Source organism: Amphiura filiformis, chromosome 3, assembly GCF_039555335.1.
Source record: "Amphiura filiformis chromosome 3, Afil_fr2py, whole genome shotgun sequence".
In the NCBI taxonomy this organism is placed as follows: Eukaryota; Metazoa; Echinodermata; class Ophiuroidea; order Amphilepidida; family Amphiuridae; genus Amphiura; species Amphiura filiformis.
The window spans coordinates 23882088-23896163 of record NC_092630.1 but is presented as its reverse complement, the minus strand read 5'-3'; positions in this window follow the sequence as shown (position 1 = coordinate 23896163).

The following is a 14076-nucleotide window of genomic DNA, read 5'->3' as shown; positions in this document are numbered from 1 at the left end:
AGATAGCATTGCTGTTCTTGCTTTATCACTTTTAGTTTCAGCAAGTTACTAACGTCGGATTTAATATTTCCCCTCTCTGCTTCTGCGTCAAGTTCAGGTTTAAGTTCAGTACGGTTAAAATTTACCGGGTTCGGACGGTGCGTACTTTTGATTCACAAGTTACTGGTAGTGTTCTTACTCCGAGTTCTAACAGGTGTCCTGACTTGGTCGGCTTAAAACATTGCTATGATTCTGGACGTGGCAGTGCATTCCACTCGCATCGGTAACAGCTCTCGATACGAAGGAACTATCCAAGTGCCCTTGGATGGTTGTGGTAGTGCAGTGTGGTATGAAGGCTTCGCTGTGTGTCCGTATATTATGCCCTATCTGTATACTGATGAAGCATGCTATCGGGTATACGTATGTGCCCTACGTAGGATTTCTTGAAGCTTCTTAACCAGATGTTGCGTGAGAACTGACTATGCTAATTCAACTTTCCCCGCTATGCTGCAATGTTTCCTAAGGGAGTGTTCATAAATACTCTGGTGGGGTTTATCAGGGATCAAAAAATTTGGGTCCTAAAAATGGGGATGGGGGACTCAAAATGTAAAAATGTTTGACAGGGCATTTATATGCCAAATTTAAAGTTTTCGTGGCCCAAAAATTGCTTTAACCTCAGAGGGGTTCATAATAAGTGACAGCCCTTAAATGAAGTGCTCCTTTAGCAATAGGCCCATTGTGCAGTGATCGACCCCCGGGGGCACTTCCATGACAGGTATGCATCATGTGCCTCGCCCTCAGGATAGACCCCTTTTTCAAACCGACATGTACCCAATGACCCCCTTTTTGTGTTATGGGCCTACCTATTACTCAATGACCCCTTTAAAAAATTCATGTACTCAATGACCCCCTTTTTCTATTTCCTGCTATACCCAATGACCCCCCTTTTAATTCCCAACTTTAGGTGGTAGGCCTATTTGTGTTCTCCTCCAGAAATAAAGAGATTTTTCACATTTCCAAGGTGGCCAAGTTGTTTTTACGCAGTTTGGCACTTATTTATGTGAACATAATAATACTCTTTTGGCAATCCTGTACTCAATGACTCCCATTTTACTATTTGTTACCCAAATGAGCATCCTTTTTTCAAAGTTTCATACCGAATGACCCCATTTTTATTCAGGTTGTGTACTGAATGACCCCATATCATTTTTGTAATTGTACATTTTACCTGAATGCCTCCTCAGGCTTTTAACATGGCCGAGGCACATCCCTGCCATTTCAGATAGGGAGTGCCTACCCCGGAGACTGGCGACCCATGTCCGGAGGACAGAAGACAAATCGCAGGCAAATCGTCAAAATTCAGATTCTGCATCCTGGCACCCGTTTGTTAGTGTCATAGTTCGTCCTAACATAGTCTGCTGGTGGTTAAAGGAGTATTTCGTGATCCTAGCATCCTCTATTTATGTCATTTTTCATTAGATATCCACGAAAAAAACCTATTCCCAAAATTTCAGTTGATTCCGATTTTGCGTTCGCGAGTTATACATGATTATGTGTATTACACTGCTCCATAGACAATGCGTTGTAATTTCGTTCTGGTGCACCAGAACGAAATTCAAATTTCACGATATCTTTGCTAAACGAATTAATCTGCAAGAAATATTTTGTACATAAACATTATGTAGCCAGAGGTTTCCAGTGATATAAAAATCTCAACTTTTTTTGAGAAAAGTGGGGGATGAGGCTGTGGATCACGAAATGCCCCTTAAGCCTAAAGTAATTTAACTAGGCCTACATGTATTTGAATGGGGCTTCAACTATGTCAATACTGCTGCATGCTGTTTTCCTCGTTGTTGTTGTTTGTTTTGTTTTTTGTTGTTGTTTGTTTGTTTGTTTGTTTGTTTTGTTTGCTTTGATCAAAAAATGATAAACCCTTCACTCTTAGGCAAATAGGGTATAAACACTTTTTTTTACACCTTCGCTGGGATCACTGAATAGGCCTTAAAATCTGTATTTTGTGCGATTGATGCAAATTCCCAATAGGAAAAGCCCATGAAAAACTAACATTTTGTCAGAGGAATTGCCCTCCCCACCAAAGTATTTATGAACATTCCCTAAACACTACGTCTAATATACATTGGGGTCACGATATACTGACGCTGAGCTGAATATTAACTAAGTGTACGTCATCAATAATATGTAAGACACTGGTTAGTTATCATCAGTTAAAATTTAATTAGTCTAAAAAGGGTCTAATTCGACTAATTAAAGATTAGTCATGCAAGATATAATTTTGTTATTAAATAAAAATTATGTATTTGTAATACTAAAAGAACAGTAATAGCATTTCACGTTAATTTACATCATTTCAACATATTTTCATAACCAATTTGTAAAGAATAAGAAATTACATAATTACATGACTAAAGGTGGATTCAAGACTTCGTGATTGATCGTGATTTAATTAGTCATTTACATGCATTGATTATTAATTGAATGACTATTCAAATGACTAATTATTAATCAAAAAATTGATTGTCGATTAATAATTAGTGGCTATCATTTTCTTCGGAAAGGGGGGGTCCAAAATTTACAAAAAATCGGCGTCAATAAAATTGCGACCCCCCTATTTCGGCAACTCACCACCACCACCACCGATACACCTTAAAACAGGCTAAAATTGTATTGAAGTCAGTCTTTTTGAATAAAATAAACACACTTTCTGTGGTCATCTTATGACTCCCTACATATTGGTCATTAAAATTTTATGACCCCACCTATTTTTCTTTCCAAAAATTTATGACCCCCCCCCCGTATATTTGGAACCCTCTTACGAAGAAAATGACAGCCCCCTTAGCCATTTAATTAGTAATCAATTAGTAATGCATGTAAATGACTAATTAAATCATGAAGTTATAAAGTCACCATTAGACATGCAATTTCTTATTCTTTAAAAAATTGAATATTACAAGCCATTTTGCAATGATTCAAATGCATGTGAAATGCTATTACTATTCTTTTAGCAATACAAATACAATTTTAATTAGTTGAATTATTGACCCTTCTTGAGTAATTAAATTTTAACAGTGTATAGTCTCATATTGGGTATTGTGATGTACTCTGAGTAATTTAAATTTGATTATTTATCTTTCTTTACAATTTAGATTATTTCACTGATGAGTGATGACATTTTTTGGGAATCCCCTCTTAGTCCTGGCCCTAGCTAGAACCCGGCCTACACCGGATAGGGTAGAGATTTTGACACTTGATTTGGGTTATTGGACCTTTGAGGTTAACGAATCACAGAGGTGCTTTTGCGAAAGCGGCTGCGAATTCGAGAAATCCAAGATGGCCGCCGCCGGCCATTTTGAAAATTTTAAATTTTAGTTTTCACTCAATATTCATGTGTAGCCTAATACATCATTCTATAGGTTTTTGCATACAAGGAATCAATTTCTGACATTATTTTTATGATTGAAGGTCAGTATAACATGTTTACATTCAAAATGGCCGCCAAATGGTTGCCAAAAGATGGGGTTTTCATTAAAATGTATTTAGAATTCAATATTTTAACTTATTTGATGTTAAAAATAACCATGGGTTGCTGATATTATGGTCAGTTGTCTATGTCATTTCTATCATCTCCTGGATATGTTTAAAAATCAAAATGGCTGCCAAAATGGCCGCCAAAATCGTCTTTTTTCATTAAAATGTGTTACAGGAGTATTATGAAGTACCAGATTTACAATGAAATGGTGCCAAACATTGTGTTCTTTTGTATTCAAAGTATCTCTCTCGTAAAGGGTAACAATATGACATCAGCATCAATTAATATGATCTCATGGGCATGTAAACATTCAAAATGGCCGCCAAAATGGCTGCAAAAACATGATTTTTTCATTAAAATGATATTTAAAACAGCATTTTAATAGATGTTTTGTTAAATATTTTCATTGAACGCTGATATAATGTTAAAGGAGTATTTCTATCCAAATTTCTTCCTGCTCATGTGTTTTTACATTCATGAAAGAAACCTAAACCCAAATTTTCATGCAAATCGGACATTCAGTTGGCTTAATTATGGGCTATAACATATATTTCAATGGTCCATAGGATTGTGTGTGATACTTTCGTTGTCGACAGAATGAAATTCAAAATCGAACATTTCGGCCCGTTTCTCTAGATATAAATTATAAATTTATAAGATAAATTTGCAAGATTCCTTTTGCACATGATCATTATGCACCTAGACCGGGGCAGGTTGGCCCCCTTTTTCCCCACTTATCTGGAGAGCTCAGTTTGTGGGTTAGGAGGCTCTCAATTTGATACTTGAGAGCTGTTTACTCTAGGTAAATGCTAACAAATTTATATGGCTCTGTGACTTATACAAAAGTTATAGTAGTTGTAGGAGAGAGCTTAAAAGAAAATTAACCAGGCCGGGCAGGTTGGCCCACCAAACGGGCAGGTTGGCCCTCTATGCACAACCGTGTGTTATTGCCATATTTCTTTCCAATAAAACATTCTAAAGTTACAACTGCGGTAAGATATCACCTATCATAGTTCCAAGATAATCTAAAAATAAAATTCATTTTGCGCCATCATGGGTCATTCTTGAGGAAATAGCTAAAATCAAGGAAATAACGTTAACCAATCATCTTATAAAACCCATAACTAAAAAAACTGAAAGGCTGTGGATAACAATTGTAATTGACTTTTTTTGTTCATTATTAACTATTCTGAGTGATGAATTACTTTTTATGTACAAATTCCCAATTATAAAGAAATATGATATTGAAATATTGCTATTTCCAGTCAAAAAGTGCTCAAATAGGACAACAATATAGATTTTTTTGTACTATACTCCGCCTTTGAACAATTTTATCCATGGAACTGACTAGTGTTGGTGTGTAAATTGTATTTTGCTTCATTTGACACAAAATGGAGAAAGTATGCATAACTCTTGCCCATAAACACAATGGGGGCAACCTGCCCCAGCACAAGTGGGCCAACCTGCCCCATAGTCTATTTTTTGTTTTCCATCAAATTCGCATAAAACAGAAACAGGATGGAAAGCTTTCAACTATATGGCATTTTAAGCAAGACCCATACCTTCCAGCAACTTACAATTTACATAATGTATTATGTGCAACAATAGTGCTTTCTTTCCTTTCTTTTTTTTCTCCAAAATGACCATGCAAGTAGTTTTTAAATTGATAATATTATGTCTCAACAACATGTAATTTATCTGATTTTTAAGGAAATGGTGCCACATGAGTGCTTTCTTGAGATCCAAAAATATCTTTGTGGCAGAAGGGTAACGTAAAATATGTCATTCAATATTATCCCATGGGTAAGTTCAAAGAAATAAAAGTGACTCCCAAAATGGCCACCAAAATATTATTTTTTTCATCAAAATCTGTTACAGCGACACTAGGTATCTGGTTTTCAAGGGGATGGTGCCATAAAAGGAGAGTATTTTCCCACATAATCATTATAGCATAGCAGTAATAGGAAAACAGCATGGACTTATGGGTAATTGGGCATGTTTAAAATTCAACTTGGCCACCAAAATAATATTTTGGATGTTGGTGTAACAGTCATTTAAAAGAGTATATTATATTCTTTTAAATGACTGTTACACCAACTTTCAAGATACCAGTTTTTTACAGGAGATGTCATTTTTTTTCAGCTTCATGGCATATGGTTAACATTCTGTCGTAAAATGATTCTGCCGGCATGCTCATACCAACGGGACCCCTTATATACTAGGTGCATAATGATCATGTGCAAGAGGAATCTTGCAAATATATTCCCTTTCCAGAGAAACCGCCAACATGTTCGATTTTGAATTTTATTCTGTCGCCAACGAAAGTATAACACACAATCCTATGGACCATTGAAATATACGGTATGTTATAGTCCATAATTCGCCAACGGAATGTCCGATTTGCATGAAATTTAGGATTTAAGATTCTTTTATGAATGTAAAACACATGAGCAGGAAGAAATTGGGATAGAAATATCCCTTTAACATTATATCAGCGTTCCATGGAAATATTTAACACAACATCTATTAAAATGCTGTTTTAAATACCATTTTAATGAAAAAATCATGTTTTGCAGCCATTTTGGCGGCCATTTTGAATGTTTACATGCCTATATGAGATAATATTAATTGATGCCGATGTCATATTGTTACCCCTTTACCAGAGGGATACTTTGAATACAAAAGAACACAATGTTTGGCACCATTTCATTGTAAATCTGGTACTTTATAATACTCCTGTAACACATTTTAATGAAAAAGACTATTTTGCGGCCATTTTGGCAGCCATTTTGATTTTTAAACATATCCAGGAGATGATAGAAATGACATAGACGACTTATGCTTTGTTGTCACCATAATATCAGCATCCCATGGTTATTTTTAACATCAAATAAGTTAAAATATTGAATTCTAAATGCATTTTAATGAAAACCCCATCTTTTGGCAACCATTTGGCGGCCATTTTGAATGTAAACATGTTATACTGACCTTCAATCATAAAAATAATGTCAGAAATTGATTCCTTGTATGCAAAACCCTATAGAATGATGTATTACACATGAATATTTAGTGAAAACTAAAATTTAAAATTTTCAAAATGGCCGGCGGCGGCCATCTTGGAACTCTCGAATTCGCAGCCGCTTTCGCAAAAGCACCTCCGTGATTCTTTAACCTCAAAGGTCCAATAACCCAAATCAAGTGGGCCTGGACTATCTCATGCATCAAGTTGATCAAAAAGAAATTGAATCATTTCTAATTTTGGATATTTGGGATCCCCTTTTCTAGAATGTTCATTGTGTTGCACAATTGGGAAAATCCCCAAGATTGTTAAGTGGAAATTACATCATATTGGGAATACCCACATGAAGTGATGTAATGTGAAAGGTTAATGTTTATAATTATTCTTGGAAGTTCCCAGATTGCATTGGCTATTAATATAATGGGATATTTCTGATGTTTGGTATGTAAACAAATGTTAACACAGTGCAGTGTTGTTGTGGGTTAGTAATAGTGTGCTTACATTCCATTTCCTTCAAAGAAAGGAAATTGCGAACCAGAAATATTTTATGCAGTCAAGGTACTACTAGCCAGTGATATCGGAGAAGATCTAGAATACGTCAAAGTGTGTACGTACCTCTTAAAAGAAAGAAATATATTCTTCTGTCGACTTGCTGAAGTCTGGTTTATGAAACAACACATCTGTTAATGTAAGTGGAAACAGGGGGAGAACTGCAATGTATGCCTGTTTTCCATTAGAAATTGTGTGAAAGGTGAAAATAGCACCATTTTGAAGATAGTCAACTGTGATTTTATGGACCGAAATTGAGAATAACTGAACAATATTGTACAATGGAACTCTTTCATGAAAAGATTATGCTGCTGCCCAGGTGCTGCTGTTTCAAATTATGCTGTCTTTCCCCAAGACCAATCTTTCACTCCAGTATTCAGAGGGAGTTTGATATTCTCCGTCCCTCATTCAACTAGTACCTCCAACCTTCTCATTCAATTACATTGGCTTCCAATCCAGCACCGAATTCTTTTTAAACTTCTGCTTTATGTTTTCAAGTGCTCTCAGGGCCATGCCCCTAATTATCTTTGTGAGCTTCTTTCAGCCTATGCTCCCGGAAGAGAAGGATTGAGATCTTCTTCCGATAAGACTCTGCTTAGTCAGCCTCGGGCACGTAGAGCAGCTGGTTTAAATATCTTCTCTGTCTCTGGCCCGAGGGAATGGAATAAACTACCTAAAGCCATTAGGGAGTCTCCATCAATTCCTGTTTTCAGAAAGAAACTAAAAACTCACCTTTTCAGTTAGCTTCTTTCTTGTTCCTTCTGTGTTTCTTTTTTTCCATCCTTTCTCTCCTTGTTCAGCGCTTTGATAAATTTTAAAGGCGCTTTATAAATATCTTTATGTGTGTATGTAGGGGTGTAGGGGTGTATGTATGTATGTATGTAATAGCCATGTAATAGCCAAGTCATGACAACACTGACAGACGAAATCCACTCCATACGAAAAAATAACACGACTGAATAAAATAATATAGTTTGCACAGCTATTTATTCTCCATACACATGGTCAGAATACACACATTACAAAAACCAAGTACATACACATGTACTCACTTTTAAAAGGATTTACTACCACACCAGAGATTTTAACTTCCCAACCATTACTTGGTATTTCAATGAACCTAAAATTGTGCCTAAATTTGAACCCGAATGTAATTTTATCAAAATTGCTAAAACTTTTGTTGACACTGAGAAATTAAATTTAGTCACAGTGCTAACAGCATTAGCCATTTAGTAGATAAGTCTTAAATGCAACTTAGAAAACTTGATAAAAGTTTTAGACTCCTATTTTCTGTGAAAATGAAACAAGAAAATAAGTTCAACCACAAAAATGAAAACATTGTGGTGCTATTGCTTAAATTCTGTCTTTAAAACGTTCAGCTTGTTCCCCATCCACTAGTAAACTATTTCTAACAGTTTTAGTAATCTCATTCCCATCCCTGTGTTATTTTCTGATTTTTATTCCCCATCCCCAGCTATAAAAAGGCCAAAACCAACTTAATTTAGTAAATGGAACCACACACCACAAATTAAAAACAAAATCAACTAAATTGTATAATAAAAAACTTACACAAAAGTCAATCAAAATTGAAAACGGAAAAGAATACATTCATTCGTACCATGTTAATTTTGCTAACTTTTTACAAAATGCATTATAAAAGCAAGAGAAATTATTTCACACACTCACAATATAATTATTTTGATGCATGATTCAAAATAACGGCTCTTGTTTCAGCTTGAATTGACAGTATCAATGCAGTAGAACATATGCTGTACTAGCTCATTCCTATAGCCTCGGTCTTCAAGTATATTCCCCAAAAGCATGTTTAGTTGCATACATCGGGCTAGTTCCGCTTCTCATCTTCTCTGGTACACATGACTACATAATCCTGAAAATCATCCTAAATGTTCTTGAAATCTTAATTTCAAGTTTAAACTTTCATGTCTTTCACATAGGGCACATTCTTGTAGCACTAAGCTTACTTAGCCACAGTCGGTGGCCTTCACAGACTTAGTGTAGCGCGACCAGCCCAGGAGTATCGGTTGCTGACACATACTTAAGCAACAGAGTCCGCAAGTAGTGCTAAGTTTACTGTCAATTCAAGAAGAGAAGAAGAGCATACAGAATATATATCAACTGCATGGGAGCCATGTCTATTCTGGGTCTACACAGGAAGAGTATTGTATTTTGATCAAAGTTTTTATTTACATTCAATACATATATACCACTACAAGTTGGTAAAATGCTTCCACATTTCAAAGCCAAGTGTCACCTATATTCATTGACAATGCTCACCATAATATATAGTTTTAAATTGTTTTACAACTTTTTTCTTCTTGGCTTTGAAAATCTGAAAACATCTAGTGTTTTTTCCTGTCAATATGATTGACAAATATAGATAAAATTCTGAATTCATGACACAATGGTTCAACAGTAGGATACATTTGTAAATCTGTTTGATAAAATTGTGAAATATACTAGAATCTACTAAAATCTGCAAATAATAATACTTGTCTACATCTATATATTATAGTTATTCTAAAATGCACTATTTACAAGCTTTTTCTACTGTGCAAAATAAAAATATTGTTGATATAATAATGATATTAATTTTCCAATCAATCTTGACCCTGTTTGAAAATAAACAGAATCTATTCCACAGACAGTCTTAGTAACCAAGTTTACCTTAGTTACCAATACCTCTCTGTTATAAAAGCATCATAAGCATGACATAAGCCACGATACACATTTCATGTAAAAATTTCACTACAATATTGCATGTAAAAATCTCTTCTATCAAAATAATCTTACCTACTGGCTTATGGACTATCTAAAACTATCACACTATTTTCTCTTCTCATAATGACTGCTTCTGCTATTGTTTTAATTTCGATAAAATTATTAAAATTCTGCTTTTATTGAGAGGGTAAACAATGTCAACTGAATGTAACTGCTTTGTTTGTTACATGCATGTATAACCTTCTTGTATGACCTTCTTGGATAATCGACGACATCGTCAATCGAGAGTTGTTTTATATTTTTGCAGCTGACATGACGTATACAGAGAACGGACTACACATTCACTACGTTTTTCATTTGAATTTGAATACACAACATTAATTTTGAATATTATTGAAATATCTGAAATCAATGACCTACTCATAAACTAAAAAGTACTCCTAAACCTACTTCAATAATTCTACTAGCGCTACTAAATGTGATTTATTTCATAAATGTATCATATACTCGTATTTTAGTTAATCTCCTCACCAATAGCATATAAATATTAATAATAAATAGGTTTGTTATAAATATAATTTTGACTGATCTAAACTATATGAATGGGCTGTACAAATACACTGTATCAATTGAATTGGTTAAAACAATTTTTACAAATTGACTTTTTGATTTTCTAAAATTCATATTTTGGATAAACTACTAAGCATTGATTTTACATAGTCCCTCAAGACATGCTGAATGCTAAGCATTATGTACAGTAATGCTTATAATTAAAAGGATCCGTATTGAGAACCAATTTATTGTTCCATATTTAACTATACAACTTTTTTCTTCCAACAATAATTCTCTATATTTTACAGGCCAAATTTAGTATTATCTATTGAATATTTCATATATTTAAGGACTCAAAACACAGCCATTTAAAATACATAGAAACTTGATAATAGTTGTTGATAGCTTGTAGTATAAATCGTTGGAATGGTACAGTGTCATCTATTACAATTTCATGGCTCTGCGGCACAAAGACTTATGTCCATTTCATGCAACATATACCAGTTCCCTTATGCATGATTGCATACATTCATGCACTTGTAGAGAGCATGTACTTCACCATGAGTGAACTTTTTTGTGTCACACAAATCACAGACGATCATAAAGACAGCCGCTAAATGGACATACATCTTTTTACCGCTGAGCCATCAAATTCATCTTCATTTCATTCTCTAGTCACAACCGATTCATCACATAGTAACATTCTACACGTAATCAATTTCTGCAAGTTTTGAGATGTGTACTGGCTATAATTATACTCCCAAATAACTTATTTCAGCAAATGTACAACAAAATATTGACCCTGTTCAGATCCATCTTAATAAATATTTCAATGGCATGGCAACATCCTCAAACACGCAAACTTCCTAAATGGCTTGTCTTGAATAATCTTAACTTCTAGTCAATCTAGTCACCATTCTAGTCAATCTAGTCACCATTCCAGTCATCAATTTGAGGAGGATGCCAAGTTTACTGTTATCAATACATAGAATATAAAGTTCAATTTGTACGACAGTCGCTAGCAATAACATCTTGATTTTTGACCGATGAATGGAATAGTTCCTGAAATTTTAAGAAATGAACCCATTCACAGGTGAAATCTCAATCATTCATCTGGGTCTTTTTTGCTTCCTCGAGTGATGTTGATTTTGATGTTTGGTCTTAAGTACATGCACAAAGACTTCTGTATAAAGATTTGTGTACATACCGCACACTCTTGGCTATGTGATGGGTACATCAAAACATCATCACTCTCTGAAGCTAAAAGCACTGCAACGACTGAGGTACAGCTTCAACTCAAGAATTTGCCATCCAGCTGCTTACAATATATACATGTAACACCAATTTGATCTTTATGCTTTATCAAAAGTACAACATATTGCTTACTCCACTAGGGCTGTTGTCGACAATATTGTTGACAAAGCAATTTTCCTGATTGTCGATAAGCATGGAACAATTGTCGACAAAAAAATGCTCCACTCAATGGGCTGCATCTTCACTGTAACATGCAACCTGCACCTTTACAGTTATTTCACACTTCAAGTCAAAGTATAATAATAGTAATTGTAGGAAAACATCAGGTTCTGCTATTCATTCTCACCCTGCGACATGTCACACACACCCAATCATTAGAAAGGTATAGATTTTTATGCAAGTACTTGTTCTTATAATTATCAAATCTTGGTTTTGTTTTTAGCCATGGCAGTCTCATTCACCAAACATATATTGTTTCATTACAAGAATAAGTACAGATAAAAAGCTAATCCAGTCTAAATATCGAGGGGTCAGAGCCAAACGGAAGTGACAGAAAAGTACAAAAACAACATGTAATGATACATGGGTTTTTTGTACTTAGGGCCTTCTGGCTCTCACACATTTCATGCATAGTGTTGCAGGGCTTTACATTTTTGCTGATAACAGTTTCTGTGGCTATAGCTTGATTATGGCTATACAAGTGCATAGTGTTGTAAGGATTATTTTGGTACCAAAATCTCATTTTGGCCAAAAATGCACTTTTTGGCTCTGACCCCTCGATATTATAACATTTAAGGCACATATTCAGCATTTTTTTCAAGTTACAACCCAGGATTACAACTCTACAAACTATTGATCTTGCGACCCGTCCACTATACCTGGCTTCATTCATCCAGCCTCAAGTTTTAACCTGCCACAGAGAGGATCCAATTTTGATTATGAAAACACAAATTGGTTGTATTTAAGCGACAGAATTATTACAATAATAAATTCACACATTTTATTATTATTCACCAACAACTGGTCATATTATATCTTGGTAGTTTTAGTATTATCAGCTGTAATGTTGAATAAATCAGTGTTGATGCCTTTCAAATTGAATATTTGATATTGAATTTTTTTTTCAAGAGTGACATTCATTTATTTGAAATGCTGGAAGTGTTGATAAGCCTGGTCATGATAAATAAAGATCCTTAGTTGATATGGTGTCACCTAAGCATATGTGACATGATCAAGGGGAATGAGTCGAATGTTGCTAATATTGTTTTTGAGATATTGGCAAAAACAGTGTTCAAATTCTGTAGTTTTATATTGTTTTCAGCCATTGATAAATTGCTCGTAACTTTCGGTAACCAGATGTCCGATTTTGATGGGGTTTGCCTCAAAATGTACCATTTGTAAACTGCCAGAAAATTATGTTAAAAACTTCCAATTGAAAATTGTCGACATGCGACTCATTTCCCTTGATCATGTCACATATGTTGTCATGTAGATAAGATATTTTAAACAGCAATAATTGCTAAGTGTGATTTCCTTACATTTGCAATAAGATAGGAGAATTACTTATTTATTTTGATATGACCATTATTGATTTTGTATCATATTCGGTAATTGACTAAACTTCTAAAACTTAACTTTTGGGCCTCTTGGGATCGGTCATGGCCCAATCATAAAATGCATTATTTTGAATTATTGAGTTTGTAGTACATTATACGAACATGTACTTACCAAAAAAAATTAAATTATTACAAATAAGACAGAATTACAACACAACCTGATGCAACATCAAATTTACTTGGATACCCAGCAGTAAAATCTCCACAAGCCAAATACCGATTCCATCGCATCGACTGTCTGTATGTCATCATTCATATCAGCTCATTTTCACCAGGCAATGTTTTTTGAATACTGCTAAGTGGTATGCGCTAAGAGATATGATTTTAGTTCGCATTATTGCAGACTAAATTTCATATCGCTTACAAAATGGCTGTTAGTTGGCTCCATGGAGACGCATGTTTTTCTTTCACCTTGATCTTGCATCAAAATTTGTACTTGTTAGGGTCAACGTACCATTATTTTGTTGGTATTAAGATTACTCTTTATTACAGTGATGAAATGGCCTCATTTTATCAAACAAATTTAGTTGGGAGTGTATGCAGGTCTCACAATATACATAAGCAAAGGGCAATTTGACCACACAAAGTTTACTATTCATATAATCTGTTCAAAATCAATTAAAGACCCATTCAGTGATTCCAGCCGCAAGTGTAAAAAAATTTAAATTGTTTATAAATTGCTTAAAAGTGAAGGATAAATCATTCAAATTGTCATTTGGTATTTTTGAAATGACAAATTTGCCATAAAAACAAAGAAAACAGCAGTATTGACGAAGTTGAAGCCCCAGTTAAATACATGTAACTAATTTAGATACTGTCAG